A 17263-nucleotide genomic window follows, 5' to 3' on the forward strand; every position below is an offset into this window, starting at 1 on the left:
AAGAGGTCCATGTAAGCACATATGAGCTTTAGGTACATTAAAGGCATAGTATGTACAGATGAGTGCAGAGTCAAAACTTTTACCACATAAACAGGACAGTTCATACCCATAAATTCTCTATGTAGTTACACATCCTGTATATGCTTGAGGCTGGAACTACAACTGGGAGATATGGGAGCAAGAAGAGCCCTGTCCTTTCCGACTGATGCTCTGTGATAGACAAAAAAAATTTGCTAGATGAAAGCAGAAATAAGGATGAATAGGCACTGGAAATGTGTCTAGACTAGGGATTAGCAAAGTAGTTTGCACAAATTAACGTTTGTCCCAAACATCGCTGAGACCTGCAACACAATTCACATACCAAAATTTCAGGAAATTCTGTAAACCTTCTAATCTCATTTCACCACTTCTCATTTTCATATATGCTTTTCCCTTCTAGTGACAGAATGGACCGAGTTGCTCTTCTGCTGTTGAAAGCACGTTCTTATTTGTGTTTTGACATGGTGCAAGAGACCAGAAACTGCTCGAGTAGTGAAACTAATTTTGTAAGCAAGGGATTAAGGGAAAGGAATTCATGCCATGCACGTCTATGGAAACTTGGGAGCCACATTTCTCAACTAGCACAGTGATATTGCTCGAGGCCTGATCACTTGTAAAATAGCAAGACTATAATAGAGACAGTGCCGCTCACCTCCATGCATTGTCGCCGTCTGCCACCAGACACAGGCATGCCAGCTCCAACATCGTGCGAACAGCCACTAAAACCAGAGCAGCTGGGGACTTCAGGGTCTCAAGATATTTTTTTTTTGTAACAGCAGGCTTGGCCAAGTTCAAAAAGGATAACCACACTCCAGGGGTCATGAGGAATCATTTCTTAACTAGAGTAAGGTATGCAAAACTCTCAAAGGTTAAGTGCAATTAATCATTTTACAGTTACTGTGACATTAGTCCAACAGCAGTTTTACATGACAGGACGTATACTTTGCAGCTTTTGCGTATCTTTCTTACACAAGTTCGGTGCTAGTAGAACAAATGGAGCAGGGGGTTGCCATGCTTCTCTTGTTTTAAGCTCATTTTCATGATAGTGTCAGCTCTGCCAAATCCCAGGACCAAAAAGCATCAGTCACAAGCCATCCCCAGTAAGTGTCTTTCCCTGGAAGAACTAACTGACCAGGAAGGTCTAACATGAATACGGACACAGAGCAAGCTAGGGAGTAACAACTTCACCAAACCTTCCTCCCTCTTGAGGCTCCCCCTTTGATTTATCCCGCTGCCGCAGCCTCACATACTGCCACTGCCATGATGCACACCCCTGCCAGCACCTCTCTCCCACCAGCCCTGCAGGTCCAACCCCGCTCCGCAGAGGTTTCCCCTCTGAACTGGTTTAATGCCAGCTTTGACTCCTTGGGTTCAGATACAACTTTGCTGGCTGAGCAAATCCTCTTCCCTCAGAGCAAAGGCCAGGGCTGAGTCACCTCTGCAAGAGAGAGCAGACCTGCTGGGGCCCGCATGGTGTGAAATTTTCCTCTGTGGCCTTACTCCACTTGCTCCATACACTGTCCCAGTGACCTGGAGACAAGCCCCAGAGAGGACAGGGCAGCACAGCACCACCACCAGCAATCAGATGCTGGGGAGCACAGCTTGGGGCTGCTAGGGAGACAGGTGCCACTCAGCTCAGTAGCCCATATGTAACAGGTTGCTCAGAGAGGTGGTAGATGCCCCATCCCTTGAAATATTCAAGGTCAGGTTGGATGGGGCTCTGAGCAACCTGATCTAGTTGAAGATGTCCCTGCTCATTGCAGAGGCGATGGACTAGATGACCTTAAAAGGTCCGTTCCAAACCAAACTACTCTATGATATGCCAGCACATGGATGGGCTATGAATGGCACAGAGCACAGACAGGGCAGGACTGAGAGCTGCAGCAACTCGCAAGAAATACCCAGGAGATCCTGCTTGCCCAGGGAGCAAGGTACTCTTGATGCGCTGAACCTGCAAGATATCGTCTCTTGAATGCCTGTTGCCAAGAGCATTTGTTTTAGAAGGTGCATTGCATTTCCAGCTGGGTTTAGGAAACCCAGTGTGCACATGGCTTTTGTTGTGTCTCATGGAATAGTCCGTATCCTTCTCTGAAAAACTGCTCAAAATACTTCAAGAGAAAAGGCTGTGCCTGATAGCACAGAACCTATTTTATTCATGCTTTGTTTAACTGTGTAAAGCATTTCAAATGTGGTTTAGGAACCATGCTCTTATGGAACTTCTGTTATGAAATGTTAATAAAAATTACCACAGTTAAATAGAACCATCTCTGTTCTTTGAGAAGTGCAAGTGCTGACAGAGGAGCTCAGAGACCGATTTGAATGTTTTGTTTGTAGCTTGCACAAACTGGAGTTACACAATGGAAGCAGTAAAGCAACTTGAATTGATCAGCTTCCACATCAGCTAATTGGTCACAAGAGATTTTCTACTGCCATCAGCACTGGACAATCTTGAGGCCTGCTGCTAGCTCCAAATTGGGCTGGAGAGACCTGTGGTGGATGCCCAACAGAGGCTATTTTGAATGCTCTCTGAGAAGAGTCCACAGGTGCCAGATTAGAGGGTTTCTCCAGGCCCTGTGACAGAGCTGTAGATGCCAAGGGATGGTGGGAGTGAGAAGCAGGGAAAGTCTGCTGGGGCTTGCTTGCCAGCACTTCTGCTTGCCCAAGGTGCATCTCCATCTCCCTGTTCTTTTCCACTGTCTCCTGGTGTTTATTGCCTTCTGTGCATGCAGAGGCAGTTCTCTGCCAGCTCTGTAAGACTGCATCTCTACTCTCTTCTGTTTTAGCCCTGAGAAACCCTTTCTCTCTGTCCCTGCCTCATGGCCAGGAAGTCATGGCATTCCACCAAACATTGTCTATTTTATTCTTCTCTCTTCCCTCAGAGTTTTGCCAGGCGTTGAGCTGTTGACAAGGAAAGTGTCCTCAAGCATCTGGCCTGAAAAGGTGGAAATCCTATATAAGGCAAGAAAGGAGAAGTTTTTCTGTGCTTGGTTTCCACAGCAATGTTCTCCCTGTACCGATCAATTTTTGGATGCTACTTTCAGAGCCTCCTCCAAGAGACACTGAAGATGGCACAGTGTTTTCAATGTTATTGCCTACAGCCTGGATGAGGTGAACATCACACTCTCCTATGATGTCTGCCACAAGCAGACATGTGTTGTTAGTGTTAAGAGTTTTGAAACAGGATGTTGCTGACTTACAGGTCACAACAGTGTGTTGATAGACAACGCTTGGCCACTACCTTTCAAGCAGACTTGCCATGGTTTGACAAGTTGGTCTTTTGGGCAGTTCTGGGAAAGAAAGTAAGCAATATCAGAGAGGAAAACAGTGTGGGGGAAGTTTACAGAGGGAGCAGCAAAAAAATCCAAGAGTCAAAAAAAACAGTTACTACCTCCGTCTATCATGAGCGGTGGATCTCTGATAGCTTCACACACCACTACCCTCATCCAACTTCTCGGCGTATGGAAAGGTGGTGTCTGTCCTACCATGGCCTCAACTCCTTGCTTTCATGTCTAAGAACTCACAATCTTACTTCTGAGGCAGCCATGCAGCCTCTGCCTAATGATCCTATTTAGCCATCTCTTTAGTGACTGTGGAGAAGCATCCTTCCTGTGATATTTCATCCTGCATGTCCTTGTCTACGGAAGGGAGGGATGCTTCCAGGAAGCACATCTAGATGACTTTGATCAGGTCCCAAAGGTATGCAAAGCAGCATGGGTTGACAACTGGCCAAAAGTAACACACAGTTAACAAGCGCCAACACTACAGCACACATCAGTCTGATTCATTCTGCAGGCAGCAGCCCCGAAGAGTGTGGGGTACTTGCTGCCATGCTGGTTATATGAGCTCTGCATCATACTGCATGCAAAGTCGTCACTTCCACCTGCAGTGACTGGATTCAACATGAATTAACCCCTCTCCACCCCACATACATTAGCAGTCCTTGCATAAATCATGCCAACTTGGATTTCCCTCTGAATACAGTCCTGATGTATATCCATTGTAGAATGACAACCTAAGAACCTGGAATTTATTACACAACCTCACATGTGACAGGTGCACAATACTATCGGTTATCATACTGTACTGCTGGCCGAGGCAGATACAGCATACATAGATACAAGATACAGCAGGATATTACTTCTGTAAAGTATGTCCATCTTTGACCCAGCTATGTAATCCTGAATAGACCTTGAGGAGTTAGCAAGGGTTGGATCCTGCAAAGTTTTCTGGTCTAGCTGCCCAGAGGCAGGAAGCCATTGCCCATAACTGGAGGGAGGGGACATGATGCCCTGGGGCATCCTTATAGTTTTTGTTTTTAGGAGTGTTGAATAAAGCAAAGCAGTGGAAGCCAAAAGGGCTTCAAAGATAGAGGCCCGAGGGCACTCTCTTCCAAACAGCTGTGAGGAAATAAGCCTGCTCAGAACCATGGAAACCCAGACCCCAGATGAAGCAGTTGCCAAGGCCTATTTATTCCCTTAGTTGGAAGTCTACTGCACACAGATGTCCATTATGCAAAATTGAAAAATTATATTACAATTTTTGGTTTTAATATGACATTATCATACATTGATTTTACATAAACACCCACATGTCCAGACACACATACATCTGGCTTCTACGTTCATTCAATCTTCGTCCCATTCCCTGGAGTAAAGATATTTTTTCCTTATTTGGCAAATTTTGTTGTGACATGAACACTGCCATTTTTGCTGATAGAAACCTTTATGCTTTTCTATTTCTCTCCAGGAGAAAAAGAATGTGGAGAAAACCCTGAAAAATAGTGAGGGGATGGTCCTCAAAATTACTGAGTACCAGCATGAAAGAGGAGTGTGAGGCCTGTGGGGTTGTTTTTCCCTGAAACAGCACTTTTTTTCCAAGCATACCTCTCTCTATCCATAAATATCTATAACAACATCTGGTGTTGGAGAAGACAGACATGACAGCACACTCTTTGAATACCTAAGGGACTAGGAAGTTCATGCTGGCACCCCCACCAAAACAGCCGCATTGTCAGAAAGAGATCCCAATGGATAGCTGGGGACGTAGTGTCTGAGAATCAAGGTTTTGTACAGAGAAACAGCCGTCACACAGACATAAAGCTGTCTGCATTCAGACATCTGTTTAGCATCACATGGCAAACCTCCTTAGCAAAGGCCATCTAGGTTACTTACTGTATATAGGAGTACTGCTCTGCTGAGGGTTACACGTACACAGTTTGTAAAGTGTGTTTTGAGGTCCTTCAGAGCAAAAAAAAGGCACTATAGGAAGTTGCACTTCTTCTTCTAGAAAAATAGCCCAGCCTTTAGAGACATTTAAATATGTACAGAATGTCCCTGGTTTCCAGGTGATTTTGAATTATTAAAACAAGGAAAAAAAAGGCACAATGATTTGTTATCCATCTTTGAAGCGATAGATGTGCATTGTCCATTTAGACATTACCTGAACCCGGATTTATAGCATCTGTATGAACACAGACTGATACAGCATTCCGCATCAAGGCAGATGACGCTTACCTGGTAGCACCTATGAAGCCAATAAGACAGTTCAAATGAGGGTGGTCTAGGTCTCCATTAAATATATCAGTCACATAAACTGTGTCTCTCTATGCCAGTCCCCCACCTCCACTATCTGCAGAGACACAAGGTGTGTCTGTGCCTCCTGTGCTGATGCACTGATCTATTCCCTTTAAACCCAAGTGACCTACATTCAGCCTTTTCCTCCCAGTGAATCACAACTGTCTAGAGTGACAGATGCTGCCACAGCCATTTTCGCAGAGGAGAAAGCAACTTTAGACCTCATAAGCTGCTAACGTAGTCAGCAGTGACCTCGTTACCTAAGAGAAGGGCAGAGGTCAGCTAGCACTGAGGAGCAGGCGCTGCTCACCCAAAGCATTAAAATATTTAATGATATTAAGCTTGGGGCTTGTTTTCTTTGCCTTCAAGATCACGCTGTAAGGGCTTTTTGCTAAGACTAGAGAAAGGAAGTTGAAAGTACCTTTTTAATCATTCATCCTCAAGAGCTAGAGCTTTAAAGGGAGATTAGAAGACTAAGAATAAAATAGTGTGGTTTTGCAACTAACCGGCATTCACACTCTGCAGAAATACTATGCACATGCCCAGCTGAGCCAGGGAGACAAGGGGACATTCCACACCCCCACCAGGGACAAACCCAACCCCACAGCAGGAGGTGGGAATTTCTCCCCATCTTCCAGCACAGGAAGATTTTTCCCTAATGGGTTTTCGTTAGCGGGTCTTGCTCAGAGAGTCATGATTTCGAATATTATCCAATTCCGCACCAACTCTCTCCTCTGTTCCCAGGTTACTCTCCAGACAGGTCTGTTACAGCCTCTCGCAGGCAGCTGCCCCACGCAGGTGGGAAGCATGGCACATCCTGCAGACCCAGCCAGGTGGCAAGACTGGCCTCCGGGAGCCACACTCCTGCCTTTGTGCCAGCTGGGGGACCATGCTGCTCCTGGGCCCACAGCCCCAGAGCCTGCATGGAGTTTGTCTTCCCAGGAAATAACACCTGGGCAGGACATGACCTTGACGAGTCAGGTAATTTACCATGATGCTCCACACAGCTCTTCTCAGATTAGCTTTTGAGCATCGCACAGAAAGGCTCTTGGCAGGACTTGTTGGTTGGGAGTTAGCCAGGCCCAATATGAAAATGCAACTTGTCTGTAAACCAACAACCAAACTGGCGTTTGACAGAGTGACTTAATGTAAGTCCTCACACCGCCGTTCAGTCATGACCTGGTTTCTTGAGGAAGTTCAAGAATGACCTTCAGCTCACAAGGCGGACTTGTTATTTTAGAGGTTCAAAGGCAGGAGACCTATCCACAGGGACTGTACTGGTACTCTTTCTGTAGTCACAACAGGAGTACTGTGTCCAGCTCTGGAGCCCTCAGCACAGGAAAGACATGGACCTGTTGGAAAGGGATTGAATGATCAGAGGGATGGAACACCTCTCCTAGGAGGACAAGCTGAGAGAGTTGGGGTTGTTCAGCCTGGAGAAGAGAAAGCTCTGGGGAGACATTCTTGCAGCCCTCCAGTACTTAAAGGGGGCTTATAAGAAAGATGGGGACAGACTTCTTAGCAGGGCCTGTAGCGACAGGATAATGGTTTTAAACTAAAAGAGGGCAGATTCAGACTAGATCTAAGGAAGAAACTTTTCACAGCAAGGGTGGTGAAACCCTGGCACAGGTTGCCCAGAGAGGTGGTAGATGCCCCATCCCTGGAAATGTTCAAGGTCAGGTTGGACGGGGCTCTGAGCAACCTGATCTAGTAGAAGATGTCCCTGCTCACTGCAGGGGGTTGGACTAGATGGCCTTTAAAGGTCCCCTCCAACCTAAACTATTCTATGATTCTATGAATAGTGATGGTGCATATGCATCTCATTACAAAAATGAGTCCTTCTGCATAAGACCTTGTTCACTTAGATACGTTCCCTGCCATGCATTCCACCCTGCAGCAAGCAACATTGTCTTCTAATAGTGGAAAAACTCGTTGGCTATTTGTCAGTGAAGATTTGAGAATATCAGGCCGTTGGCATTTTGTTTAGGAGCCAAATGATATTCCATTTTAATTGATTCATTTTTCAGTTACTGCATTGCTCCAATTCCAGGACTTAGCAATCAATTTGAACTGACAAGACCCTCAGAGCTGCGCTCTGCTCTTGCTTGGGTCTCCATTTGCAAAGGCATTAACTTCCCCTCCCCAGTAGCAAATTTAATCAAGGATGGTGCATACCTGTGAAGAATCATGAAATGGGCTCATATATGCCTGTCAAATATGAAAAACCCCTGTGCTACACTATGCAGGCCTGCGTCATTCTAGACTTCACTCACATTATTAATAAAGGCCTCCTCAACAGCCTCTCTGGTCTGCCATTTAATCACTGTCAACCAAGAGCTGGGCATATAAGGAGGGGCAGAGCCATTGAAGCAGGCATCACAAAAATGCACACATCTGCCCGCCTCGAAACACGCTCAGGACGGGTATGGCCAAGCCCACTGCTCATGGAAACACCGTTCTCCCCATGCACACAGCGGTCCCTCACCCAGCCACTCGTCTCATTCTGCAGGTGCAAACTGCGGCAAAATAAAGTCAATGATTGCAATGACCAGCAAGGATCTTTAAAATCCATTACTCTGTCAACCCCCACCCAATACAAAGTGCGGCTATCACCCGGCCCTGCACACACAGTGCTCACAGTTCTGTTGCGAGTCTTGTAAGATCATCTCATAAAGATGCAACTCTTATGTTATGTTATGTTGTTAGAAGAACTCGCAGCTTTTCTTTTGAAAGGTTAATTTCTTGCCTTCATAGTTGCAGAATAGAAAAAGGGGGATACCTAGCAATTCAAAATGCAGAAGGTGAAGATAAAGGACACAAAACTTGGTTTTCAAATCAAGTGATGTTTGTGGTCAGCAGTAACACAGCTAACGGAAACCTTGGGCTATAGCTGTTTTTTGGCCTGGCTAAACCATAAGTCTGGTCAGGCAGATTTTGGAAGCTGCTCGGTTTGAGTTCATTTATTAAAAGATACATCTGACATTCTTCTCCGCATATTCAACTAGTGATTTTTTGCCCAAATTTCATTTTCAGGTGACTCCCAGAGCCCTGTTGCAGCCCGTTCCCACTCTCCTCACACCATGCAAAGACTGCGCTCCTGACAGCCCCCCGCCCCACGGCTGGCTGGCTCACAACCCAGCCACCAGCTCAGCAGTTTCCACTCTGCGAGCAAGTTTTCAAACTGAAAGTTGATGCACGTGTCACAAGAAAAATGTGAGTGTCTGTTTCTGATAGCTGGGGCTGCACCCCTAACCTTTGCTTCCCAGAGGAGCGCTGCGTGAGTATAACCGATGCTGCCAAGGAAGACAGTTTTCCCTTCTCAGGATCTATTGGATGCATTTTTATAGATTTTCTTCTTCCAAAGTGTGACAGCTGAGTATATCCAGTAGGAGAGAGTGAATTCCAGTCACATCTTTGGGCAGCAGAACAGCCCAGGTGCTCCCCATTGCCTAAGAGCACCGGGCGGGTGCATTTTTCACCACACAGATTTATTTCAGAGCACAGCTCCAAAAATCACATCACCGGTGCTGTGATGCGGCAAGAATCTTGCCTGAGCCTTCAGCAGCCTTCCTAAATATGAATGAAAAATAAAACCTAGATACATTGAGTCCTGTCAGAGCTCCATGAAAACCACAGGGTTGCTCACGAGGATGAGCTCTGCCTGCTCCTCTCTGCAGGGAGCAACATGAAGCAGAGGCGTTGTTTGTGTTCAGAACACAATGTAAAAATCTAAGTGTGCTGTAAATTACTAGTGAAATCCAGTGGCAAGATTCCCAGTGACATCAGCAGGACAGGATTTCAGCAGCAACAAAAATATAAACAGAGAGAAGCAAACACACAGAGAGTACTCATCGAGGCCCCAGTTTTCCACTACCTTTCAGTCGTTCACACTCATGATTTTATTACGATCTATTGGAAAAATCAAACTGTTTAACACCCTGGAAAATGGCTTGTGTTTAGAAACCATTCTAACTAATACGTTATTAAATAGCCTTCATTACCCAGAAGACAAATAATGTATAAATTTCTAGCTGGAGGTTGTGGTGGCGAGGTAAAGGTTAAATGCAATACAACTTGTTAGAGACATGGAGTCTGTAAGGCAATTCATTTTCTCCCAAATAGAAAAAGATGTTGAGACATTCTTCACATTTCTGGCTTGCTCTTGTTGGGTATTAGCATTTCTGGCTCCAGAAGGGAACAGGGAGATGAACAAACATGAACAAAGGAAATGTGCTGACAGGTTTGTTCAGAGTAGGTTTAAAAAAAATGCATAAAACCAAAAACAGAGCTGTAAGTTGCAAGCATGGGGACAGATAGTACCTAAGATATTACAAAATAAACTTAAAAAAAAAAAACCAGACCAGAAAATCAACCACCAAAAAACTTGAAAGAACTGTTAGAGAGGGAATAAGATGCGGGAGGCCTACCTTTAAATGACAAAAGGTGAATGTGAAAGAGGAATTAACTTGTAACTCTGCATTACACAGTCTGGAATAAGCATTTCTTACAGTAGCTGGTTGGGTGTAATTCTATATAACGAGTCTGAATGCGGCAGGACTAGGGTGCGAGAGCACCCAGGCAGTGCATTCACCTGCGTGCCCCGTACAGCGGCAGTCTACCCCTGCCACCGCTGAAGGAGGTCTGACCAGCAACACACCCAATGCCCATAAAGAGCAAAACTTTTTAGCAGAGCAGCACTCCCTACTGAATAAAATGCATTTAACAGTTCAAATCTTATTTTTGATTAGCACAAAGGCAGGTCCCACCGAGACCCCTGCAGCCACAGCACCTCTCATGCCCACTGAGGAACTTTCACCGCTCAGGATCCAGCCAATTGCCAGAACAGCATTTTTCAATCTTTCTCTGTAATTAACAGATGTTTAAGCAACATGAGCTGCTCTGGCGCTCTGAAACCAGTGATGAGAGATGTACCAAACTTTTACAGGAGCCCATCTTTCAACCCTACCTTGGCTGAAGGGCACTTCGCTGTCTGTCAATATTACATCATCTAGCTCTCTCCCTTGCCCCAAAAAACATTAAAAGGCATATTTAAGGTTGTAGAGTCAAGCACTCAGCACAGAGGGCAGTCCTGAATTACAAGTGTCAGCTCAAAGCTAGTGTTACCATGCTCGTCCACTACCAGCATTAACTGGCATGACTGCACGTAACCACGTGCCAACACGTGCCCTGACGCCGGAGACTGAGCTCCCTGGAGTTCCTCCCTTGCTTCCCTGCGATCACATGCAAAGTAGAACAGAAACAAGTGGCATGCCAAAAGCGTCCAGATCAAGTCCCCAGTGATAGCTCACACTCAGTAGCTTCAACTAACTTGAAGAGAGAATTGGTAGTCAGGAAGAATCAGCCTGCGACTTGGTCCCAAGGGGAGCCAGAGCAGCAGCAAGCCAGAGAAATCCTTGCATTACAAGAGGCAACTTCCTTTTCACATGCCAGGATCCTTTCAGGATCATCCCTCAGGGAGGGCTGCAGGGAAACAAGACCTCTTTTCGGAGGCAGCATTTTGAGGTCTCTTCTCCTCTTCAAAGCCGGCCCTTCTCAGGACAGATCTTCTTTCTCTCCTAACACCGGCCTCCACTATTATGGGACCCCTACACCTCCGCAATTGCCCTGGTGGAAGTTCCTTCCCTTTTTCTCCTGCCCTATTGCCGAGTCCTGCCATATTTTTCTGGAGATGCTTGTGGAGGGAAAGATGGCTATCTGAGTTACCAAGGCACCCCGTGCTTTAGCGTGGAAGAAGCTGCTCCATCTCAGCCAGAAAATCAAAGCTCTCTCCTGCTGGCAGCTCCACTCCTTCTTCACTGATTTTAATGCTACCCGTAACAGAGTGCAAATGGAAAATAAGAACGAAAACAAAGCAAAACCCAGAACCACTGAACAACTAAACACCATGCCAGGGAAGAAGCTGAGCTCCCTTTGCCTTTTGCCAGGCCTGCTGTGGAACATGCTGCTGGAAGCTGCAAATGATACACTATATTGCAAAATGAATTTGTCTCCTCCAACTAGGCAAAGCCCCCCAAAAACCCAATGACAGGCCAAGGTGTTCTTAAACTCAAAATGCAGGATATTCCAACACTGATCCCATAATCAGCCATTTCTGCTCAGCCATAACGGTGCTGCAAAGAGCATTTCACAGAATCACATAGAATCGTTAAGGTTGGAAAAGACCTTTAAGACCATGAAGTCCAACCATGAGCAACCATTTGGCCCCTCATCTCTCATTGCCTGGGTGGGTAGTGAACGGGCAATGAGAGATGCATCCCAACAGCCTGCAACTGCTGCTGGCCTGCCTTAGAGGGAGCAGTAGGTCTCATATTTGGAAAGGTCCCTGGATATCATAAACCTGCTGCTGTTTTCCCTTTACAGCATCATTTCTGTCCCTGATTGCATATGCAACCACCAGGGCTATAAAGCTCAAGCCTGCAGTTGATGCAGAGACCCGTCTGCATTTCTAGATGTTTGTCACCATAGCAATACCATAGTAATTTCTGGTTTGTTTTGTTGCTTCGTTTTTTCTTTTTAAAGCTAGGTTCTCATCCAGTGCCAACAGAGCCCGTTCCCGGTTACCTGTGAAGGAAGTACATACTCGCAGCGCGCTGCGGACGCAGTAGGGCCAGCTGCTTGGGAGCAGGGTGCTGAGAGGAGCTGCTCAGCTCCTGCCTCACACCACACTGCAATCGCAGGCTTCTGCCCACTTCATTCACCAAAGCCATTTCTGATGCCTGCATGCAGCACGGTGTTGCTACCTACCCACACTGATGAGTACCACGCTACTGTGCCTCCTGACCTCCTCAGGGAGCTCTTGTGATTAACTTTTCTCAAAACAATCATCAGATTGTTACAAGCATCCACTTCCAGCTTCTCCTCTAAACAGCTCAGCCAAAAACAGCTTACAAGACCAGCACAAACAATGTAAAGCCAACTTTTCTTTCAGTGCTACAGTCTACTTCCAGGGTCTGGTAGTGATCTACAGAAGCCTTAATACAACTATCATATGGCAGTGTTTTCCAGAACTGCCACATCAACGTACATTGCTCAACAGCTTGGTTTTCAGGATGTCATTCACAGGCTACTCCAAGGGATCTGGAAAAGGTGAAACAAGTTGACTGCCAGACATCTACCCCCTCCAAGTATAATTAACTGTGGTCATGTTCAGAGTCAAGGATACCCAAGAGAGAATCCTTCCAGAAGCAGAAACGTGTCCTTTTGCCAGAAGCCGTAAAAAACAAAACAAAACAAAACAACAAAAAAACCCCGAAAAATCAGAACCAACTACTTGGTACGTTCAGGTAATCTGGAAAAGCTGACCCTTTAGCAACCAATGACCCAACTAGGCGGAGCAGAAGAGCTTAGCAGCACACTCCTCATCAGAAACTAGCAGTTAAGTTAAATAATAGAAAACTGTTTCACAGCAACAAATCTTTGTAAGGTACATCCAACATAAAACGGAGCAATTTTTGCAAACCTACTCTCCCGATTTGCCAGGACTGGACACCACCCATTTCTGTGTGCTGGTTTGCAGAGGATAACTGCCTGGTACTGCTCCTGCAAATGAGTTATCAGGACTCAGGTGCAAGCAGTAGAGGTTTGTACTGTGATGCTAAAGGCCCGTCGTCGATAGGTATCTGTCAGCCATGCGGAACCACAGAATGATTAATTTTGTTAAAGGAAAGTAGAAAGGTATCTTCAAAAGTCCACTGATCTTTAATCATAGATCAGGGAAGAAATCATGTTTCTTTTTGCAGAAAGTGATCTTCCTCACAAAAAGCGTAATTGTAGCATGTGATGGACTGCTTAAAAAATGGCTGACTTTGCGAGAGACAATTGACACAGACCACGCACCGTGGCGAAGGTAATGCAACAGCAATTTATATCTCTGCATTAACCAGTGTCACGCAGTTCAAATCCTACTGTGCCAAGTCTGAGACATGATAACAGGTGTCAAGAGAAAAGAGATACCTATCTCAAGGAGGCTCATTAACTTGGGAACACTGAAACATCGAACAAAATCTCATGGCTTGAGGTACTACAACCTCACTTAGCCATCACAAGCAAATGGTCATGAGGTTTTAATCAGTGAGTCGAAAGCGCTTCACTAGTTTTTGCTGGTGGAGCCTCTGCTGCAAGGCTCAGCCATCACCTCCAACTAAAGAGAGCTCTACCTGCTGCAAGTCACTGCTGCGTTGGTGACTTCATCAGAGGATGCGTGCATGAGTCATCCGGTCTTGGGCAAGCCGACCCTCACAGAGGAGAGGACTGTAGCCTGGCTTGTCCCCAGCTCTTGGATACCGCAAGTCCAGCTTAGGGATGCCCCAGAGAAGGGAAACACGAGAGGAAGGAATGCAGCTGGGTCCTGGCAGCCTGCCACCAGTCCTTTCTGCAGGAAGGCTCTGGGGCTTTTAAGCTAAAGGTATCCATGATGGCCCTCTTCTTGGCGGGGACAAGTGCACCAGCCACTGATCAGGTTTGGTCTCTCATTAGGTAGATATGTCAGTTCCCTTGCTAGATACTGGGAGGCATCCCTCTGACCTCCAATGGTTTTGCTCAGGCGATCAAATCGGTTGTCACTATTTCATTTGTACCAGAGCAGTAGGAGAAACACTAGATCTGAATTACTACTTTAAATAAAACAGGAAGATAAGTACAGACATTATGAAAATCCCCTGTACTGAAAAAAAGTCTCCAGAAGTTATCACAATTAAAATATCATTACGGCATGGACTCATAGCTGGGATGCCACATGAACCTCAAGGACGTCAGTATACACCCACGCAAATAACACATCCACATCTCCCAGACAACTCAGTTCAGAAACTGCGCACATAGCCACACCTCAGGTCTCCTAAAAAATTATTGTCCCTTTCTTCCCTCATCTGAAAGCGAGGAAAGTCTACAGGGACGTTTAAATAGATGCTGTTCTCTGCAGTCTACAGTGCAGAGAAAAAAGCACAAGGAAACAAAGTGGGTTCTATCATCTTGCCATGTTGCAATACACTCCCCCTCCAAATTAACTTTCTTTATCCACCCTGCCTGGCCCACTGCAAGCTCTCCCCATTCCATGTCACTTTGATGCACTGAGTCAGAGGCTGTGAGACCTTTCTATCTCTAAGTTGGTATTCACTCTCTGGGTTATGGAACCAGCATTTAGGCCAGTGGCTCAAACTGCAAGGATATTTCCAGCAAGGCTGCTCCAGCAGCCCTTGGAGCTGAACTGAGGGCTGCAAGTCCAAATGGCACCTTTCCTCCCAGATGCACCACTCGGTGCAGCAACCACCCCAGCAAATGACCATTTTTAACCTGATAACATCTTAACAGATTACAGCTCATACAAGTACTCCAGCAGCCACCAGATAAGCCTTTAACATACTCCTTCTGTTATAACATAAAGAGCAATATGCCAGAACCAATCCCCAAATTACTGGTAAACTTTGGAGGGAAACAGTGAGTGGGAAGAGAACCCAACCCATGCTCCGTTTTCCCACACACGTTCACTGCTTCAATCTCTTCCCAGAGCATTGTGTTAGCCTGTGTGAAGCAACAAGTTTTAAACCAAGAGGGAAAGGAACTCCCTCAACTTCTTTTAGTTGATAATGACTTAATGTCACCCTTCACTACACACTTCCATGATATCGGGCAAGCGACCGAGTTCTCATTCCTCTCATAGCCCCTGGTTAATACGAGGTTAACAACAAGAATTCCCTTTGCAGTCAACCCATCTGAAGCAAAACATTTCCAGAATGGTGTCTGCACCTCTGCCCAAGTGCTTTAACTTTGGGTACAAACATCAGTGGCAACAGAGCAAAAATGCTTTTCATCGGGGACCACAGCCAGCATCTGGTGGAGACAAACTTGGCTTTTGTTCTTCCTGTTTCCCCCTTACACTCCTTCCAAACACACCTTGCATCCATCAGTGTCTTCTCAGTCCACTTATTGGAAGATGACCCCTCTGCCCCCAAGGCCTTTCATGACCTAGCAGAGCTCCCACCTCCTGCTAGTATGGGTCTGTACGGGCTCAGCCTCTGCCTCTTTCACAGCCCAAAAGGGAGGCAGTACCTAGGGACAAGGAAATACAATCATCGTTTGCAGACAGATGGAGGGATGTCTTGGTAAGACTAGTTCCTCCTGTGTTTCTTGACCTCCCAAGCACTGTCTCTACTGGCAGCTGGCAAAATCTGGAGGAATAGCACGGTAGCCTGCAGAGCAAAAGATGAGATTAGCGCCTTAACAGAGCAAGAGGATCAGTAATAAGTGCCTGCAGGCTCTTAAACCAAATATTCTTGCTTCTTTCAGCAAGCTACCACAGCTGTCCGTCCCTTCTTCCAGCTGCATGGCCCCAGCAAGATCTTTTGGAGGACGCAATCAGTGATGTTCACAAGACCGCAACAATGTCTTGCAGAGCCCTTGAGAAGTGATTAACACCTCCCTTTTCATCTCAGCTCAAAGGGAGAACTGCAAAGCAGGAAACAGCTCCATAAAATACCAACTTCGAGGTCTACCTAAGTCCTTCATCCGAAAGACCTTGCAAAACTCAAACCCAAAGTGTTTATTTTAATTAACTGCTTCCATTCACCATAAGGACACAAAAGACTTGGAGTCACTTTTTCCCCCCTTTTTAATTTTTTTTTTTTTTTTTAAAGGAGAATATTGTCCTGTAATTAAAAGCAGATAACAGGATTCTCTGCCTGGCAACAGCCACTTGAAACTCCTATTTTTATGCTTTTTTGAGCAATTTTACGTTACTCACATCTTAAAGAATAAAATTTTCTAGAGAAGAGTTTAATCAATTAAACCTCAGCGCAGTACATGAGATTTTACATGGAGGAATCCAATAAGGTATGGATTGTCAGTAAATTGTTATCTACTTTAACTAAATACCTATCTGTTCTAAGGATCTGTAGCTCTTGTCCTCAGACATGCAACAGATCTTAAAATCATTCATGTCTGGGCCACCAAACTGCAAGCTGGACATTGAAAAAACTGCAGAGAAACTATTCGGGGGGGGGGGGGGGGGAAGAAGGCACCACAACCCACAGGTCAGTGACTCTTCAAGCATCTTAACACCTCCATAAGAGTCTGTTCCTCTTCCGAGAGTGATAGGCAGTACACACCTGAGAACAAGGACAAGCAGAAATGCTTGTTCTACCCTCCTTCACTTTGAGATATTTCTTTAAATTCCAACTTAACATCCACTTAGACCCGAAAAACTTCATATTAAAATAAACAAATCTTCCAGGCAAGACCTTCCATCAGATCGTATTTGGCAGAGGAGGCACTTTCATCCCTAACTCATGACATGAGAGTACAGAAGACAAAGGATGAATAAAACTTCTTAACACTTTACTCCCAAAAGAAAAGTGCAAAAAGTGTGCAGAGAGCATCTGCAATGAAACACTCACTGAAGAGCAGGTCTTAATTAAACACATGGACAAACACTCACCTCCTCTCTAATACCACAGATGTCCTCGCATCTGTGCTTGGAGGACAGAAGCAGCTGAAAACCACAACTTTCACCTCCTGTGACAGCTGGAGTGGGATTTGGACCAGTACACTATAGGTGTGTACCCAGCTGCCACAACACTGACCTCCTCAAAACACACTTTGTTCTTCCTCTAAGCCATCTATGCGGGCTTCCCTTT

This window comes from Phaethon lepturus, unplaced genomic scaffold, assembly GCF_000687285.1.
Source record: "Phaethon lepturus isolate BGI_N335 unplaced genomic scaffold, ASM68728v1 scaffold3351, whole genome shotgun sequence".
NCBI lineage: Eukaryota > Metazoa > Chordata > Aves > Phaethontiformes > Phaethontidae > Phaethon > Phaethon lepturus.